We start from the raw sequence: 17,874 nt of genomic DNA on the forward strand, positions 1-17,874 counted from the left end.
ATCTCGTCACATTTGAGCTCCCACATTAGCTCAAGCTATTTTTTACATTTTCCCATTGCAAGTTAAGAGAGAGTGAAAAATATCATTGAAGCACAAGCACATCAAAAAGACCCATCCCACATAGGAGGATCTATAGACCCAAGTTTATAAGTTCTCCTCACTAGGTGTATCATTTCTATTAACAAAAATTTCTTATTCATATGATCCCATTAGGTCGCTGCACTTTTGTGTTTGTTTTTATATCTTTATGGTTGCATATGATCTTTTTTTGCATGGTTTTTCTTCTTTTTTCATTGTAGATTTGAGGCATAGACAACCATATTTTGTTGTTAGGGTCACTTGTCACTAGTGACTTAAGTAAAGTATTTTTGGTACACTTCTTTGAAATATTTACACTAACATATTTCATCATAGGTGAACTATATTAAGATCTCAATATGGTAAATAAGTACAATGGAATCCTTGTTTCTCTATCTAGCATTATTTTGAAGTTATTACAAGTTTGAAGTTGCATTTTAAAATATTTTTTTGAGGGTTATTTCAGGTCTAAAACTATAATTTCACCACTTCCTTTTGAACATAAAACCATTTTTTGGGTTTTTACCATATCTTACACCAATACCATCCTTTGATCACCCGTTGGTCCTTTTCAACGAATTTAAGGGGTTATTTTACAAATGTCTTCTTTCCTTTAAAGTAACACATTATTTTTTTTTCTTGTAGCCAATTGCTTGTAGATTTTAGGTAACATTGGCATTATGGATGTAAAATAGTTGTTTCTCCAACTTAATAGGTATAACAAGAATATGTCATTTGAATAAATGATATCCCATCTTCACAACAAACGATTATGAATGTATTTAGAGAAACCAATTCTCACTGAAGATGATAACAATTAACATCTATTGTGTTTAAAGATGGATGAAGCCCTAGGGTCAATCTATTTTTATGTTGAGTGACATGTGGTTCATCACATGAATGGTAAGCATATTTGGGATCTTTTCCACAATTTATTTGGCACAATTGAGACTACTTGAGTCAACTAACATGAAGCTAATCGCTCTAACCTTAAAATGGCAAATTTATCTAACATACAAGAGTATATTACTAGGTTCAAGATCCTAAAGTTTGATAATATTAAATTTGATGGCCACAGTAAACATGATTATGAATATATAAGATTTTTCCTTAATGAACTTTTTCCAGCATTCAAAATCTGTTGTTGGGATGGGGTCCCCTAGATCAGTTTTGGGGTTAAAATAACCGAAGTTTTGATGTAATTGTTGTAAGTAATGTAAAGTCTCCACAATTTGTGAATGCAGAATGAATAGATGGTTAGGAGCCAAAGGGGTTTTAGCCCCTTGTTTATGTAAAAGTTGAGTTGGTTTTGAGATCTACCCATGATCCATAGACCATGTGTTTGCATGTAAAAAGTTATAAATAGGTGTGTCTTAGAGTGTCTAAGGCATGTCATGAGGGATAACGAATCAAGTCTTGGAAGTCTTAGTGTAGAAAAGTGGGTCAGATAGGAGAGAAAGGCTCTATAGCTGAGTGCACAGAGGCCTGGGTAGAGTCTGCAACTGAGTATGCGGACCCCTGCAGCTGAGTGCGCAGGGAAATTTTTATTCTAAACTAGATATCAATAAAGAGGTTGTTTCTGGAGAAATCTTGTGTATTGTTGTTTACTTCTGTTTATAAATTACGTTGTTGAAGAATAATATGTTTATGAAATATTGATCTAATGATGTGTGATTCTATTGAATAACTGTTAGATGATGTACGCAAGCATGTTTATGTAATTCGTCGAAGACTTTGATGAATTATCTAATGTTTTTTAATAACACAAGCTTATCTACGCGATCCCTAATATAGAGTTGTTCTATGATGCGCATAAGTGGATGAATCAATAGATAAAGGTTCACAAAAGCTGATTGAATACCTTTGTGAAGGTCTCAAGACTGTTTGAATAGAGTTGCAGTGCCAAGCCATAAGGGCTTATAGAACTGCATAAAGATAGATCTAGGGAACTAAAAGACATCACAATGATCTTTGGATGTGGAAACTTAGTTCGAGCATCCCTCCATACTACTTTAGGTGAGACTACAACCTGCACTATGTGGGTTTTTCCGAAAGGGCCAGTAGTGTAGGGATTTGTTGGTTGGCACAAATAACTCTGAAGTTGGTTCAGGACCCACTAAGCCAACAAATGGTTCCATTGTTAGGACTGGGATTTGCTTGAAGGAGATGTGTGATGTCGCATCACTTGAATCTGACAAAGAAAGAAATTGAGAATTGACTGCATAGAAAAATTCACGAATTCACTGTGCACGAAAACATGAATCCACACCTATTAAAGGAATAGTGATTGGATAGGTATTTGTATATGGAGATACACAAAATTTTCTTTTGCACCTTCCCGATCGAATTATACGAGTGGTTAGCTAACTTGGTAGATGGTTAAGGGAGTTGGAAGCTTGACAGACCGATAGTGTGGACACCATAATGGGTACAACAATTAGAAGCCTCTGAGGACAAGATTGCACGGGATGTTGATTAGTGGCTTGATCGAATTATGGGAGGATTTGTTACAGAATTTGTGCATGATACCTCAGTTAGCTACAACGATGATTTTTCAAGGGACTGTGAGGTAAGCTTTGAGGTATTTGAATATTTTCTAGCGGCTACAACCACCATCCAAAATTTTTCCTTAGCTTCATTTTGGGCCTCCCTACTAGCCTTCACAGTAGTATGTCTTGCTTTGTCAAGTACAAAAGCTCCAATGATTTTCTTGCAGAGAGACATCCTGTTGATCAAACCTTGATGCATTCCCCTAACATGCTATTCATCTAGACTTGGTCTATCGGGAGGCTGAGCAGCTACTTCAAGAAGTTGTGTAAATCTAGAGGGCAACCAGCCTTCCCTTAAGAAATTGCACAATCCTAGCTGGCAGCCTATTGGGCCCCAGAATTGCGCAATTATGCTGAGGAAGCTTCACCTAGAAAATTGCATAATCCTTCCCAGTTGGGCTGCTCAACTCATAATTTGCACAAATTTGGGCAGCAGTCAATTGCTCTGCCCAGAAATTGCACAAATCTTTTGAGCAGCTAGCCCAGCTCCTAGCTAGAAATTCTCATTTTCTCCGAATAGATTGAGCAGCCTCTTGCATGTGCAGTTGAGTTGACTGGTTACCTCTGGGACCAAGGAAAAGACTTGCATGCATGGGATGCTTCTCCCAAGGTAGCATGCAAAGATATCCCTTGTTTCAGGGATATATTTTTGGCAGTTGGAGGTTACATGAAAGGATCATTTCAGAAACCTCCCACCAAGTGTCGCTGTCCCTAGATTTGTGGCATGCATGTCACAACCTCTATTTTATCAAAACTCATAAACTAGACGTTGCGAAGCTCATTCCTCACGTCAACTTTGCAGCTCTGACATCCCACATCGCGTTTGGGAGTTGTTGGCACATTCATCTCAGTTGTTTTGGGGTGAACCCACTTTCTATTTCTTGTGTTGCAATTCTAGCACTTTTTGTGTTTCTCTTCGTATGAATGGTATCTTTTTTATTTCAGTGAGATCTTGATGTTGTCTTGATACATACTAGCTTGTACCAACATTTAGTTTTCGTTGCTATCTCAATGTTGTCACATGCATGAAACTGTTTTGCATGAATGGTTGCTGATTCGGCGACTCACTTCAATCACATGCATGTTGATTTGTTTATTGAATCTTTCATTCAATGTTTGCATGTATGATTAATCAATTCTACTTTCACTTAGTGTCAACATGCATTCACTTCCACATTTTCTTTCAGTTGCCCGTTAGCGAGTCTTGCCAACCTTGGCCCGAACTCTTCCTTCACTAAGACAACATTGCACAATCCGAGGAAGGAAGCCTTTGTCTCCCTCTCCAGAAATGCACATTTCTTCTCAAAAACTATCCTCCAATACTGTTTAGCGCATTTCTAAGGGACAATGACTATTGGCCTAGAAAATAACATAATGCAGTCCCTAAGCCTGCAGTCACTCCCAACTGGAATTGTGCATTACGAAATGCTAGCAGTCAGCACTCATACTGGACTATGCACTGCATAGTTCTAGTAGTCTATCAGCCTCCTAGTAGCCCAGAGTGTGCCTTCTGTAGTCTTGGTAGTCAGTCTCCCGACCTCTCGACGGAAATTGTGCAATCTTCATGATCAGTCACACAGGGATGTTGCAAGTTAGTTCTCAGGTTCATTTTGGTTTTCAACTAACATATTGCTTTACATGAGTGTTTCCATGTCTTCAGTTATCATAGGCATTTGTCTGCCTCTCAGCAATACTGGTACCATGGTTTCCAAGAGAGCAGTGTCGAAGACACCATTCAGAGCACACTTGGGGATGCAGTCGATCAAGTGTCTATGGACTTGCCCACCCACGAAGACATCAAGTTGTTCGTAGACAAGGACATCAAGATATGTCGACAACAACATCATAGCAAGCAACATCATGAACAATAACTGAAGGCAACTTACTAGATGTAACAATTGTAAGAGGAAGGTTTTTGACAACATAGAGGTGGAACAAAGTTGCAAGCTCAAACAGATCCACTGACGATGAAAGAAAATTTGGAGACTCAAGCTATGAGGTGACAACATGACATGAAGATTGCGCGAATATAGAGAATGGAAAAAAGAACGAGTTGCATGTGTTGAAGTAGCAACTCAGGGTAGAAAATTAGTTGAACAGATAAGCGAATGAGTTGTAGTAGGAACAGGAATAACAAGGGGCGCAACATGCACTCACAGATGAAACTATGCCCATACAATTTATAAATCCATCCCAACAGCCGGAATAGAGAAGACATGGTGAGCAGTGTTTTTATCACATGCAAGGGATTCAACAACATGCATGTCATTATGCACACGTAGGAGAACCAACCCATTCAGCACACTCACCAAGGCGAAGACAAGAAGCAAGCTCGACTGGAGCTGAGCATGTAGTTGACAATTGATGCACATGACCACTAGCACACATTGGAAGATCAGCACGGACACTATGAATCAGTGTGGTTCTGGTTTGGTTGCACCAAGAAGAGCATGTGCATGTTAGCAGACAAGTTGGATGAAGGAGCCACACTAATTCACTCGGATGCAACAAAGGCAAGAGTTGGCTTCAACAAGATGTCATCGTGGGTGCATGCACATCATCACGGATGACCAATCTTAGCATTAGATAACAACCTTCACCATGACAAGCATGAAACATGCTGGCTCGTGTTATATTAAGAAGTGTAAGTTTCAGTCATACAATACATCCACATCCAACCACTAGTTCCAATAGTGGAACGTTACAGCCACAACTACCTGCTCCTCCAAAGAGATGTACTAGCTCTATGCAGTGGAGAAGCCAAGGCTCATTACAATATTTTCTAAGCTTTCTCTAAGATACTCCTATAAAAGCTTGGCTAACCAAAAGCCTTTACAATGAGTTATGAGGTTCTATTTATAACAAAGGGTGGGTGATCCTTGAAATTCCCCTTTGTGATAGTTCCTCTACCCTCATGACTCTTCATCTACTCTATGGCTGTTACAACCGACTATTGACACTTGAACTTCCACTTGACACAACGTTACATTACAATGCACATGTGCTCATGTGAGAAAAAATGGCTTGATCAAGCCATGCAAGACATCTCTCACACTCGGTCCGTTTTGGTGAGACCAACTCTTTGACATGCTTGTGATGGTGAAGGTGGTGAGTTGATGCCAAGCTTGGTCGACTGTGATGGTGTGCATGTACCCCATGGTGAAATCTTGCTAAAGAGAAATCTTGCCTTTGTTTCATCCAAGTGCATTGATGTGGCTCCTTCATCCAACTCGTCAGCTAGCATGCATATGGTTTTCTTGGTGCAACTGAACTGAAAACCCACTGATGCATAGTGTCCATGCCGATCTTCCAGTGTGTGCTGGTGGTCATGCACATGAACTGTCTGTTGGCATTATGACACAGGTGTTGTCCTTGATGGCAACTCACTCAGATGACAGATCATAGTTCAGGCTCTCAAAATGAAGGAAAAGAGATATACATAGGTTCCCCTTGATCAAGTCGCATATACACACAGGTTAGAAGTCCAGAAGGTGCGTATGCATATACACACACTTTCGCGCAAGGAAAAGCGTGTACATGTTGGAAAACTTGGTTTTGGTCTGTGTTATTTGGTTCCTGGAATTTTGACCCATGGCATTGATCAAAGGCAACTTGACCGAAGTGTTGACCCTAGGTATTTGGTCCAAGGTATTGCTTCTAAGTGGTTTTGAACCAGGGTATTGTGTAACGCCTAAGACTATAAAAGGAGGAGGAGATCATTAGGCAAAGACACTCAAGTATTGAATATCTAATGAAGAGTAAGATCTAGAATACTGGTGATTGGGTTATGGTGCATAGCTAGATCTGAATCAAGGAGGAACCTGAGTGCTAGAAGAAGGATAAGTTCTATTGATGGGTCAAGATCTTAAGGCTTGAAGAGAAGTATCTTTGTGTGATTTTGATTTTTTATATTTGGGCGCATGTCTTGATTTGTAAATCTGATGATCTGGGTATAACTGATGTTTGAATAGTTGAAAAGGGTAAATTATCTTTTACAGATTTGTACGCATGTTCAGTATATCAAAGGCACGTATACATGCTGGTTTAGTAAATCAAAACAACATATACGCAGGTTTTCCTTCATATAGCAGCGTATGCATGCAGGTTATACATATTGAAGTAGCGTACGTCTCATAAAATATGTTTTAGCTACTTCTGTTTACTGTTGCAGTGTTCTGGGTTCTGGTTGGGTTCTGGTACTGTTACTGTATTCTGGTTACAACATTCAGAGAAGTAATTGTTTGATTCAGTTTTGGTTAGTGCAAGGGAGATTGATTGATGCAGATATATTTTGATGTTTGATTGATGCTATTGATGGATCCAGTCTGAAAATTTATGAAACATGGTCCTTGGAAGAAAAGAGAAGGTTGTAGCCTTCTGTAGGTCAGCACCTACGTACTAGTATATCTGCTAGTACAAGAGCTAGGGGGTTGTAGCTCCCTTACAGGAGAAGCTGGAGAACGAGAGAAGGTTGTAGCCTTCTGCAAGTAGAAGCCTACATACTGTTATAATACTGCACCAGTACAAAAATATTGTAAAAGGAAGCTTCTTATTAAAAGAAGATAGAGACAAATTGCAGCAGGTGGTTTTCACCCACATTGGGTTTCCACCTTATATCTTGTGTTCTTGTTTGTGATTGTCTGCTAATTTTTTTACTGTACTTGTTACTGCTTATATGGTTCTGATACACAAATTAAAGATCAACTGACTAAATTATAAGTTTACAAGGCGTACACTGGTTGCTCTAAACATAGTTGCCTATATATGCAAGTTTCATTAACCGAAGTAGCGTATATAAATATGGTCGTGGAAATGAAATATTATTAAATTGATAATACTGATTCACCCCCCCTCTCAGTATTATTTCCAACACTGTCTACTACATGATCATCTCTAGTCGGGCTTGCTTCTTCTCTTCGCCTTGGTGAGTGTGCTGAATGGGTTGGATCGCTTGTGTGTGCGCAATGACATGCATGCTACTAAATCCCTTGCATTGGATCAAAAACACTGCTCACCATGTCTACTCCATGCTAGCTATTGGGATGGATCTATAGCTTGTATGGGCGTAGTTTCATTTGTGAGTACATGTTGCGCCCCCTGCTATTCCCGTTCCTACTGTAACTGATTCACTTGTCTGTGCAGCTCATGTCCTTCCTTGAGTTTCTGCTTCAGCACATGCAACTCCTTCTTTGTTCTATTCTTTGTCTTCATGCGATCTTCCTATCGCATCGTCACCTTAGAGCTTGTGTCTCCAAAGTTGCTTTCATCATTAGTGGATCTACTTGAGCTTGCAACTTTGTTCTGCCTCAATGTTGTCAACAACCTTCCTCTTGCATTTGTTGCATCCAGTAAGATTCCTTCAGTTGTTGTTCACAATGTTTCTTGTTGTGATGGTTCTAGCGTCATATCTTAATGTCCTTGTCTATGAATAACTTGATGTCTTCGTGGGTAGGAAAGTCCATAGACACTTTATTGACTGCATCCCCAAGTATGCTCTGAATGGTGTCTTTGACGCTGCTCTCTTGGAAACCATGGTACCTGTACTTCTGAGAGGCAGATGAACACCTACGATACTTGGAGACATGGAAACACTCACGGAAAGAAATTTGTTAGTTGAAAACAAAAATGAACTTGAGAACTGACTTGCAACATACTTGTGTGACTGATCATGAAGGTTACACAATTTTCACCGAGAGGTCGAGAGACTGACTACGAAGACTACATAAGGCATAGTCTAGGCTGCTATGAGGTTGATTGACTGCTGAAACTGCACAATACACAACCCATTCTGAGTGCTGATTGCTGGCATTGCGCAATGCATAATTCCAGCTAGGAGTGACTGAAGGCTCAGGGACTGCATTGTGTAATTTTTTGGGCCAATAGTCATTGTCCCTTAGAAATGAGAAAAATAGTCTTGGAGGATAGTTCTTGGGTAGAAATGTGCATTTTTGGATAGGAAGACAGAGACTCCCTTCCTTGGATTGCACAATGTTGTCTCAGTGAAGGCAAAGTTCAGGCCAAGGTTGGCAAGACTCGACGATGGTAAACTGAAAGAAAATGTGGAAGTGAATGCATGGCAACACTAAGTGAAAGTAGAATTGATCGATCGTGCATGAAAACATTGAATGAAATATTCAATAAATAGATCAACATGCATGTGGGTGAAGTGAGTCGTTGAATCAACAACTGTTCGTGCAAAAAAAATTCATGCATGTGACAATAGTGAGATAGCAACAAAAATTGAAATGATCCTAGTACAAGCTAGTATGTATCAAAATGACATCAAGCTCTCATTGAAATCAAGAAAATAGCATTCATACAAAGCGAAACACAAAAGGTAGCAGAAATGCAACACAAGACATGGAAAGTGGGTTTACCCCCAAAAAACTGAGTTGAATATGTCGACAACTCCTAGAGGCGATGTGGGATGTTAGAGCTATAAGGTCAATGTGAGGAATGAGATTTTCAGCATCTGGTTGATGATTTTTGACAAAATAGAGGTTGTGACACACATGGCACAAATCTAGGGACAATGAAACTTCGCGGGAGTTTTTTGAAATGATCCTTTCATGTAACCTCCAATTGACAAAAATAGATCCCTGGGACAAGGGATGCCTTTGAATGATGCCTTGGGAGAAGCAACCCATGCATGCAAGTCTATTTCCTTGGTCCCGAAGGGAACCGGTCAAATCAACGGCACATGCAAGAGGCTGCTTAGTTTATTGGGAGAAAATACACATTTCTAGCTGGGAGTTGGGCTAGTTGCTTAAAGATTTGTGCAATTTCTGGGCAGAGCAACTAACAACTACCCAGATTTGTGAAAATTTTGGGTTGAGAAGCACAGTTGGGAAGGATTGTGCAATTTTCTGGGTGAAGCTTGCTCAACATAATTGCGAAATTCTAGGGCCCAGCAGGCTGCTAGCCAGGATTGCACAATTTCTAGAGGGAAGGCTGGTTGCCCTCCATATTTGCACAAAATCTTGAAGGAGCTGCTCAGCCTGTTGCTCAACCAAATCTAGATGAATAGTCTATTAGGGGAATGCATCAAAGTTTGATCAACAGAATGTCTCTCTGCAAGAAAATCACTAGAGCTTGTCTACTTGACAAAGCAAGACATGCTATTGTGAAGGTTGGTAGGGAGGCTCCAAAATGATGCTAAGGAAAAATTTTGGATAGTGGTTGTAGCTACTACAACATATTCAAAGACCTTAAAGCTTAACTCATGGTCCCTTGAAAAACCGTCGTTCTACTTTGCTGTAGCGGACTGAGGTATCATGCACGAATTCTATAACAAATCCTCCTATAATTTGATCAAGCTAGTGATTGACAACCCGCGCAATCTTGCCTTCAGATGTTTCTAACCATCGTACTCATTCTAGAGTCCACACTATCGATCCATCTAGCTTCCACCTCCCTTGACCGTCTGCCAACTTAGCTAACCACTCATGTAATTTGATCGGGAAGGTGTAGAAGAAAATTTTGTATATCTCCATATACAAATATCTATCCAACCATTGCTCCTTTGACAGGCACGGATTCATGTTTTCCTACGCTGTGAATTCATGTCACCATTGTTGGTGTCCCAAATTGCCCTATTTTCTACCCCATTTCCATAAATATCAACCCCTATTTTACCTCAACAAAGACCCTTCTTTCCTGTGTTAGTCCAAGGTAGTTACCCATTCCCGCACTTGCTCATATTTTACATTAAGATTAATTACAATGCTTTATTAGTCCTTTTATATGGATTTCATGTCTATTTACATACCTCTTGTAACTCACATTAATTTCCTAGAGTAATTGTGGAATTTAGTATAAATTATGAATGAGTATGACTAGTGCAGGTAAATTCCTGCACTGCCACGAGGACTGCCCAAGATTTCTGAGAAGCCAATTCTTCCACGAGGACGGCTCTTGATCCTTGAATCTGAGTTAGATGTTGATGAACTGAAGAAGGGTAACAAGTGGCGTGCAATCAGGGAACATTTTCCAAAGTTAGGTTACGACCAAGCAAGATACATGTGCATTATAACTGCTAGTTGAGTTTGTAATTTCGGTTTCTAAGTCTGTTCAGCTGAAAGGCCCGAATAAGAAATGTTTGTAATTAGTGAAAACTTCTAGGGATGAAGGGATGTATAAGATATATATCATAGGTAGGATTAGCTGACAAACCATCGATTGTAATTTCATTTTTATGTAATATGTTTATCGCCTCAGCTCTGGGGTTGGACTGCTCTGTTATGTATATTTGCCAAATCGAGTAATACAAGAGAACTGTCATGATTTACATACACAATGTCTAATTTATCTTTGATGTATAGTGTAGAGATTTTTCGTTCCTTAGAAGGGAAACGAGCTGGTTGGATAGGGCCCATCTAACCCATCTCATTTACCCATCTCACTTTCATTAATTAGAAGGACATTGTGAATATTTATTTTGCAATTGTGTGATGTTTTAATAGTTATTTTTCAAGTTCTGATTTAAATATCTATTGTAGCTAAGGTGTGAAACAGATCCATGGTTTGAGAGTTAGTTGCATTTACTTTGTTTATGAAATTTCTTTCTCGCATTTACTTTACTCTCAATCTCTATCTTAATTCATTTTCGATCGTATCGTGCCAGGAACTCTATCTTGCATGAGTGCATGCATTTGCCTGCACTTTGGTTTAGTTATTCATTTTGAAGCAAACATTGAATCACTTACCTACATATTATTTCTAGTTATTTTGCAAGTAAATGAATCAGTAACTTAGTAACTGTCTTCAACATTAAAAGTGCATCTTTATAGGATCTAGAAGTAGTTGCATAGAATTATCATGAACATCTTATACTTGCAAAGAACACAAGCTTTTTGAGTGGATTACCAAGTTAATTAACACATGCAAAACACTTAGACTAATGTTTGATTCCTTTGAATTTCTTTTATTTCATGAAGTCTATTTCCTTTGCAAGGTTTAATGAATTAAAGAATCTTTCCTTTTCAAAGATAATTTACTTCAGAAATTCATTTACAGTTGCAATTCTTTTTCAGAACATCTTTCAATCCTTTTGAAATTAATTTGGAAACTGGGTGAAGGAAACTCTGCCTCGGTGCAAGAGTGAGTCTCTTGTCACAGAAACATAGTGCTCTAAGCCTTGAGGCTTAGAGCACCTTCACTAAGGCATAATTCTTCAGTAAGGAAGGTCAAGTATACTTTTATATAGAGATATTGTACCTGCACTAATGCAAGCAGATTGTAATAGTGCAAGGACATGTTGTTTATGTAGGAGGAAGATCGGGAGGAAGACAAAACTCTGCAAGGGCCCACTGTTTATATTGTTAGCCATCCATATGAATATGAACATAGAATTTCATTACAACATTTAAGATTGTTTCCATTGTGTGGGATTTCTTTACTTGATTTACATGCAAATTGTCTTTTACATTCAACACTAGAGATTCTTTGGTCTTAATTACCTTTCCGATTGTCTTCTGTCTGATTCTGCAAAGCATCTCCTTTAAGAAGTAGGATTAGGAATAGGAAAATTTCATACCATTTATGGCATTGCATGTGTTTCATCTCTAAGTTTTCAAAACCATTGGGTTGATAATTAAGTGTTGAGGAGTTTGCTCAAGCGCAATTCCTGCACCCAACATTTTGGCTCTATTGCCGGGGAGGAAATTTGAATTGGTAAGAATTTTCCATTTTTTTGCAATAGGGGTAAGTCTGCTATTATTTTTTCCTACAATGTGCTTCTATTGTTTGAAGGAATTTATAGGTGCTGATTTATCATTTTGAAAATTGCAGTTTTTATTTGAATTTCGTTTTGTCATTTTTTTGAAATGAATGCCTCAAAGAGGAAGGGGTTTGAAGCCCACTAGGGACCAAAGAAATACTAAAAAATCTAAAACCAAAACTCATATTGGGGCTTGTTTTGCAGGCAGAAAGTCCAGACAAACTCAGACTCATCATGTAGGAATAGTTTACCTAGGCTCTAGTAGCAGTGGTTCAGGTGTTACATAGCCCATAAAGGGGAAGAAGGGGATTGTTGGATAGTCATTCTTATCAGCCTATTGAGAGCAGTTCATGTTGAAGAACAACAATGGAAGATATGGAAGACCATCCAAAAGGAAGTGGTGAAAATCAAGTAAATGATCAACAATCCACTTTCAGATTCCCGATTGTGAATCCTAATATACAAGTACAAATGAAAAATATTTCACCATCAGCTCTTCCTCATTTCTATGGTAAGGTACATGAAGATCCAAACTCTTTCTTATTTGAGTTTGATATTTTGTGTAGAAGTTATGATTACTCATCTGATGCCCAAAAGTTAAAGTTGTTTCCTGCAACTCTCAAGGATGCAACACTCCGCTGGTTCATGGGACTAGGAGGAAACACTATAAATTCTTGGGAGAAAATGAAGAGAGTGTTTTTATCAAAATATCAAGAATATTGTAAAACTAGAGATATTCAAGATGAAATATTTACTATTGTGCAAAATGATGATGAGATGCTAGAGGACTACTTGGAGAGATTCTTGTACATCCTCCAAAGGTCAAAGCACAAATTTGATCTAAGTACCATTAGAACCTTGTTCTTACGTGGGCTTACTGATGATGATAGGAATAATTTAAATCTATTAGGAGAAGATGATATTCCTCAAAAAACTTTTGATCAGATCTATGACATGTGAAAGAAATTCTTGAGGAACCAATGTAGATTTGGTAAAGGAATTCAGAATAAAAACAAGAAAACCGAATCTACTGATGCTATGATTATTGGATTAGAAAACAAAATGGACAATATGAAAATTGAAATAATGAATATAGTTAGTAAACAAATAGACTCTTTGAAGTTTCAGCGAAAACTTGTAGAAGAGCAAGAGATATTGTCTATTTTCTATCCTAGATGTAGAAGAAAGAATCCTTTAAGAGAATGTCCTATAGGTATTAAAGAAACTAATAAATGTGCAATTTGTGTAGATAACCATGCTACATATAAATGTCCCTCTATATCTGGGCTGAAAGATATATTTGAAGGGGGCAACCTGAAACTGAATCATTGCATGTTATGGGAGCATGAATAAATTGGCCTCAGGTAAGTGCAAGTATGGTTACTGAACCTCCACCACATTTTTTTGGTTATAATGCACACTCATATTCCTATCCTAACACTGGTCACTCTCAACATTGGTAGCATGGGAATCAATATCAATATGGACAACCCTGCGAATCCTGGCAACAAGGATGGAGAGGTCCAAACCATTTACATCATTTACATCATTCCTATCCTACACCTATGCAATCATACCCTTCTACATATGCACCTTACCAAATGCCTCAACCATCATTACCTCAGCTGAGTCAACCTATGCCACCATTACCTTTACCTCCACCATTTCTACCTTCTCAGCTACCTACTCAACCTTTACAAATGATCCATTCTATGGCCCCACTTTCTTTATCCAGATTTCAGACTATGCTAGTTGGAATCGATGATCTCCAATTGAGATCAAGGAAGGTAGTAAACTTAGAAAATCAAAAGCAGCCCATGGTGATTATCGATGAGAAAGGAGAGGAGGAAGCTCCTGACCATTATGAAAAACATGACACCATTCAGCCTATCCTTGTACATTCTCAGACCTTGTCATCTTCTTCCAACCAACCTCCCTATCCAGAGAGGTTGGTTGTGGAGAAGAAAGACCACATTCTTGAGTCTAGCTTGGCTTTTGGGCTTAGGAACCTTTTCATAAGGGTACCTTTGCTCCAAGCTATCAAAGAGATACCCATCTGTACAAAAATCATTAGGGAAATTTGTCTCAAGAAGCTAGGAAGGGGAAGATTGGAACCCCAAAGCATTCAATTTGTTGGTAGAGTGGCAGAGTTAATGACAGGATGTATGCACATGGAAAAGTATACCGACCCCAGAAACCCTGTTGTCTCTGTTTAGATAGGTGATTTCCTTGTCTCCAATGTACTTATAGACCTAGGGTCAGCTATTAATGTTATGACCAAGCAAACCATGGATCAACTTGGATTGGTCCATATTCATCCTACTACCACTGTGCTTCAACCGGTAGATCGATCTAAAATCAAGCTGGAAGGGGTGTTGGATGATGCGGTCGTTTCCTTAGATTCTTGGGAATATTTTGTATATTTCATTGTGCTTCAGACAAAGAACCCAGTGGGGGGTATCCCTTGATCTTGGGATGACCATGGCTTACTACAGCCGATGCTTATATCAGATGTCATTCTAGTGATATGTATATTTCCGATGGATATTCCAGAAAGAAAGTCACCTTATATCCACCCACTAGATTCATTCAAGAGCTCCAATACACTTTATGGTTAGACTACAATAGTGATGAGGAGACTCATCCTATTTCCTTGACACATCAAAATGCGGAGTCCTCATAGGAGGGTGAGATTCAAGACTTCCTAAACAATCTAGACACCATGCCTAATTTCGAGTCATTAAGTCTGATTTTTAGTCTAGATTTTTAGGAAGGCTATGACTCTCTACCTCCATCATCACCATCTCTAGAGACACCCTTGTGTACTCTTGAGCCTGATACTATTATTGTTGAGATTAGTCTAGGTAAATCCTTGTATATCAGTTCAGACTTGGATCCTTCTTAGCAAGATCAGCATGTGAATTTGTTGCGAAAGCATCTTGATTCCTTTGCATGAAGGAATCTATCATAAAACATGTACACACCATATCTATATTTAGGATGGAGCTCGACCTGTTTGACAACCCCAAAGGTGAATGAACCCAGCTCTAAGAGACATTGTAAAGGAAGAATTGCAAAAACTCTTAGATGTTGATTTTATCTATCCCATTTCTGATAGCCAGTGGGTCTCTCCATTAGTATTAGTCCTAAAGAAATATGGGAGATGGTGCATTTGTATTGACTACAAAGAATTGAATAAATTCACTCTCAAAGATTACTTCCCCCTTCCTTTCATCGATCAGGTACTTGATACCCTTACTGGTAAGAAGTACTTTTATTTTCTAGACGGCTTTAGTAGATATAACCAGATATAGATAACACTCGAGGATCAAGACAAAACCACTTTTACATGTCCATGGGATACATTTTCTTATCGAGTGCTTCCCTTTGGGCTATGTAATGCCCCGACTACCTTTCAAAGGGTAGTCTTGGCTATTTTTTCTGAACTTGAATGCATAGAAATCTATATGGATGATTTCTCTATGTTTGGTGATTCATTTCAGGAAGCCCTCAAGAATATAGAAAAAGTGCTTCTTCACTGCCAAGAAGCTCATCTCGCCTTGAGTGACAAGAAATGCAGATTAATGTGCAAGGCAAGAGTGGTTCTTGGCCATCTTATTTTTGACAAAGGTATCCAGGTTGACCTTGCAAAAATAGAAGCCATTTTGAGTCTTCCTATACCCAAAACTCAAAGGGATGTGAGAGGTTTTCTAGGACATGCGGGCTACTATAGGAGATTCATTGAGAATTTCTCAAGGATAACTACCCCCCTTTCTAAATTTTGGCTAAAGATAGTGAGTTTTCTTGGTCCACAGCTTGCCAACAGTCCTTTGAGACATTGAAGGAAAAATTATTTCAGGCATCAGTGTTGAGGGGACCAAAATGGTCCCTGCTATTTCATATTTCCTCTTATGCCTTAGATACTGCTATAGGTGTAGCTTTAGGACAGGAAGAAGACAAATAATCTTATGCTATTTATTTCATTAGTAAAAACTTATCACCTACTGAACTCAATTATACGGTTACTGAGAAAGAGATTTTAGCTGTAATTTTTTCTATTAATAAGTTCATACATTATATTATAGGATATGAAGTTTTTTTACATACTGACCATTCCACTATAATATATTTGATGAAAAAACCATTAACTAGCGGTAGAGTGACTAAGTGGTTGCTATTATTACAAGAATTTAATATTACTATTGTTGATAGACCAGGAAAGTCAAATGTAGTAGCAGATTATCTTTCAAGATTAAATAATCCTGGTGAAGCAATTCCTGTTGATGATGATTTTCCTGATGAACATCTTTTTACTGTGTCAACAAAATCTCCATGGTTTTCTGACATAGATAACTATTTAGTCACTAGAAAATTACCACCTCACTTATCCATTCCTGAAAAGTGGAATATCATTCAGGAAAGTGCTGCATATTTCTGGATCCAAGGAGACCTCTTTTACACTAGAGCAGATCTCATTATCTGTAGATTTGTAAGAGAGGAAGTGGTGTTTGATATCTTAAAATCTACCCATGATGAACCTTGTGGGGGTCACTTCACCGATAAGCAGACTGCATACAAAATGTTAAGAGCTGGATATTTTTGGCCTTCCTTATTCAAGGATGCCAAATAGCATGTCAAGTGGTGTAATAACAGTCAGCAAATTGGCCAGACTAATCAAAACAATGAAATTCCTATATGTCCTCAGGTTATGATTGAGCCTTCTGAAAAATGGGCCATTGATTTCATGGGACCAATAAATCCTGCATCATCAAATAAAAACATATCTTGGTTTATACATATTTTGTTACAAAATGGGTAGAACCTAAAGGTGTTTCTTTTTCTACTGGAAGATTTGTTGTTGATTTTCTTTTTACTGAAAATTTTACTAGATTTGGTGTGCCTAGAGAAATTATTTCTGACAATGGATCGTAATTTATTTCTAATCTAGTACAAGGTGTGATGGAGTAGTACAAAATACAGCATAGCAAATCTACACCGTATCATCCACAAGGAAATTGTCAGGTGGAGTCCATGAATAAGGTGACTGAGTCCATCCTCACAAAGATGGTAAACATGCATAGAAAGGATTGGGCTGACAAATTATCGGAAGCATTATGGGCCTATCGAACCACTTGGAGAAACAACATAGAACACACACCATATGAGCTGGTGTACAAGAAACAAGTCCTCTCGTCGATAGAATTCTAGATCAAGACTTTGAGAACTACAGTCCAATTGGGACTAGATCTATCTAAAGCACAACAACAATGCCTTCTACAATTAAACGAGTTAGATGAAATCTGAAGGGATGTTGTTCAACATAACATCTTGGTTCAACAATAGTGCAAGAAGTCGCATGACAAGTCCATTCAGAAGAAACATTTCCAACCAAGTGATTGGGTGCTCCTTTACGATTCAAGATTCAAACATTTAAAAGGAAAATTCCATACATGCTAGATGTGGCCCTATGAGGTGGTCAAGGTGTTTGAAAATGGAGTGGCAAAAATCAAAACTATTGATGGATGAAAT

Source organism: Pinus tabuliformis, chromosome 4_1 (genome assembly GCF_031772625.1).
Source record: "Pinus tabuliformis cultivar Carrire ecotype Pingquan chromosome 4_1, CPIR1, whole genome shotgun sequence".
Classification (NCBI taxonomy): domain Eukaryota; kingdom Viridiplantae; phylum Streptophyta; class Pinopsida; order Pinales; family Pinaceae; genus Pinus; species Pinus tabuliformis.